Here is a 3,997-nt window from a genome sequence, read left to right as displayed (position 1 = left end):
ATGCATACATAAATAGATACTTCAAAAGCTGGTTTATCCTTAGTGAAGGCCTGTAACTTGTAACGGTCTATGTGCCTCAGCAATATTATAAGAAAACCAGAATTAAATACGTGGATGAAAAAGAACCAAAATACAGTAAAGAAAATAAAGATGAAGCCCATCACATTTATGTCACTTAGATTGGCCATTATTTTAGCCATTGTTCAGTAACTATTTTCTCCTTTCTCTCGACAGTTCAAGGTTCATTTACAAATCTAAGAGCCTCATAATGATTAAGAATATTCATTTCTCCAATGTTGCAACTTTCAACCATTTATTTACATTTTTTTAATGTTCTCTCTCATCTTCATTTTCTATTCTGTCTTGAACACGTTCCTTCATCTGTTGTAAATACTCCCTCTATACTCTTTGAAGCATATTTTCCCTGCAATACGCTGGTGCTCCCGTGCTTGTTCTACTGATTCGGCCCTCTACTTCTCTTTACGTTGTTGCTCATACCGTCTCATTCTTTCTCTTGTTAGATTACATCGTCTGTCATCCATATTTGATAAACAGATACCAATTTTTAAGCCGTCACTGCCGCTGCCGCCGCCGTCGCCACCACCACCGCTGCCACCACCGCCGCCACCACCACACCACCACCACCACCGCCGCCGCCGCCACCACCACCACCATTATAGTTTTCAGTACCAAAAACTCACTCTAATTTGTTTGTCAACCAAGATGATTTCCTTTCAGTTCAATTCAGTTGTTTCTTTATATCTACTTTTCTTGCTGTCACTAGAAAGTTTTAATAACAATTAAAAAGAAAAAAAAAATAACACCCACGGCTATTTTGCTAAGGTATTTCACTTTCATTGAAAAAGCTATCTTTCTATTTACGATAAATTCATCATCATCTCGACTAATATAAGCTTCCTCCTTCCGTCCAGCCATCGATGTATTTCTCAATGTGGATAGATAAACAGATCGACAGATAGAAGCTATAAAACATTGAATATTAGTGTTATTTTCTTGTCATTCATAATGATGTATAATGTTTCACTTTTCTCTCTGCTAAACACTTTATACTGCTCTGTCTTTTTCTCTATACCTTCTACTTCAAAAAACTTTTTTTACCATGTCATTCCCCTCTTCACGTCATTGTCATTTCTCTCTTTCTCTTTCTCTTCACTTCTCACTTCTACTAACCACATGACGACTTGATGCATCGGCTGGCATTGTCAATATTCTCTCTCTCTCTCTCTCTTTCCCCTCTCTATTTGTCTTTCTTTAACTTCGCCATCAGAACATCACTCCTCTACTAAACGTTCTATTTCTAACTCTCTCTATATCACCCCCTTCAACTAACTTTTTAGCCACGTAATAACCATTACTTCTCTCTTACCTCACGTCGTTAACATTTCTCTCTCCCTCTTTCTCTAGCGCTCTTCGCCTTTCCCTTCAGCTAATTACGTGACAGCGTAACGCATTTCGGCCTAAGAGTATTAATATATAGACAACAACAACAACAACAACAACAACAACAACAACAACAATCCTTTCTACTACAGAAACAAGGCCTGAAATTTTGGGAAGGGGATAATCGATTCCATCGACCTCAATACTTGAGTGGTACTTATTTTATCGACTCTTAAAGGATGAAAGGCAAAGTCGATCGCGGCGGAATTTGAACTTCGAACGTGAAAACGGTCGAAATGCCTCGAAGCATTTCGTCCGACGTGCTAACGATTCTACCAGTTCCCCACCTTAACAACAACAACAACACTAGTTTCAAATTTAGGCACAAGGCCAGCAATTTTAGGGAAGCGGTTAAGTCGATTACATCGATCCCAGTGCTCAAATGGTACTAATTTTATCGACCAAGAGAGGATGAAAGGCAAAATCGACCACAGTGGGTGAAGGCGAGACGGATAGGGATAAAAGAGAATGCGATAGGGAGGTCGAGACTATGAGAGAAAGAAAGAAAGAGAGGAAAGGGAGAGAGAGAGAGAGAGAGAGAGAGAGAGAGAGAAAGAAAGAGAGATTGTTAGATAGATAGATAGATAGATAGAGAAAAGAGAGATTGTGTATTTGCGAGTGTCTGTGTGTGTATATACGTATATGAGTAAAGCAGTGTATGTGATGTATGTACTCGTGTATATGCATATATGTATGTGTATAGTATGTGTATATCTAGGGATGTGATTGGGCGATTGTAAGGTGGAAGAGAGAGATAGAAGCAGAAAGATAGATAGAAAAATTGAGAGGAAGAGAGAAAAACAGATAGAGAGAGAAAGAGATAGAGAATGAATGAGTAAGAGAGAGTGAGAGTGAAACAGAAAGAGGGGGAGACATAGAGAGAGAGAGAAAGGGTCTCAAGAGTATAGTGTAGAGGTTAGCGATCTAGCTGCGGGATTAGTGTCGGCAGTTGGGTGTGAGGAAGAGAAAGAGGCAGAGAGAAAGAGAGAGGGAGAAGAAAGACTGAATAAGGGAGAGAAAGAAGAGGGGACTGGAGGTGAATCTGTTGATTGAATAAGCAGTAAACGGAGAGAGATAATGATAGAGAGAGAGAGAGAGAGAGAGAGAGAGAGAGAGAGAGAGAGAGAAGGAAGAGGAAAGGTCGATAGGTAGGAAAATAGGTTAGTAAATAGGTAGACAGATTGATAGGTCGATAGATAAATAGATAGATAGATAGATAGATAGATAGATAGATAGATAGATAGGTAGGTAAATAGATAGATACATAGATAGACAGGTCGATAAATAGATAGATAAATAGATAGATAAATAGATAGATAGATAAATAGGTGATAGATAGGTACATAGACAGGTAGGTGATGGCTAGATAGATAATTAGATAGGTAGATAGGTAAGTTGGTAGATAGGTAAGTTGGTAGATAGGTAAGTTGGTAGATAGGTAAGTTGGTAGATAGGTAAAGTTGGTAGATAGGTAAGTAGATAGTTAACTAGCTAGATAAGTAGGTAGCTAGCTAGCTAGATAGGTAGATAGATAAAAAATAGGTAGATAGATAAACATATAAACATGTAGATACATTTCTTTTATTAGCCACACAGGGCTCAACGAAGATGGGACAAATACAATGTAGAGCTTTTCTTTTTGGGAGGGGGAAGGAAGGACAAAAAAAAAAAAAAAAAAAAAAAAAAAAAAAAAAAAAAAAAAAATTGGTGGTGTCGATCAAAAGGGATCGTAGGAAGGGAAAAAGGGGCAGTTCGATCAAAAGGGATCGAAAAAAAAAGAAAAGGAAAGGCCGATCAATAGGGATCGTGTATCACACAGTAATGTTCTCGTGTAAAAAGAGGGGAGGACAGTTTAGGTTTAGCCGTGGAAGGAAAAGCCCACGGAAAAGACCACGGTAACCTTGGTCAATATTCTCATTGAAGAAACTATAACAGTAAGTGACTCTCTTTTGCCTTTTTGTTTTATTTTTTTTTCTTGTTCATAGGGTTATGCTCAAGATGGCTCCGTCGTTCACACGTGCCATCCTTGCTACATTCACCCATCTTTTTTTGAAGCATTCACTAGACAAGACTTCCCTTTCTACTCTCAACTTCCTCTTCAGGTGATACTTGAAGAAGTTGATGAGAGATTGCCCAGAGAGGAAAGTCTTTGTCTCTAGACCTTTCAGACGCGTCCACCATACACATTCTTTCGCCATAGCCACAAGTACGATGAAAATAGCTCTTCCTTCCCGTTTAAAGGAAGGAGGCGCGACAATATTCACGATAGACTCGGCTGATAGACCGACTCGTCCCACACGCGATAGCAGTTGTTCGACGTAAGCCCACAGCTCGGAAATGGTGGGACACTGTACGAGTGCGTGCAGAACGGTTTCGTCGCTCTGCCGGCATCTCGGACAGGTCGGCCCCGTGTTTCTCGAGCCATGCCTGTAGAGCTTATCCCGAACGGGTAGTGCTTCTCGATAGCACTGCCAGGCCAGGGATCTCTGGAAGTTGTCCATAGGTCCCGGCCCGAAGGTCGTCTTAAACAGGCGGG

The sequence above is a fragment of the Octopus bimaculoides genome, chromosome 4 (assembly GCF_046866305.1).
Source record: "Octopus bimaculoides isolate indiv1 chromosome 4, ASM4686630v1, whole genome shotgun sequence".
Classification (NCBI taxonomy): domain Eukaryota; kingdom Metazoa; phylum Mollusca; class Cephalopoda; order Octopoda; family Octopodidae; genus Octopus; species Octopus bimaculoides.
The sequence above is the reverse complement of the archived record's forward strand: the minus strand, read 5'-3'. Positions refer to the sequence as shown.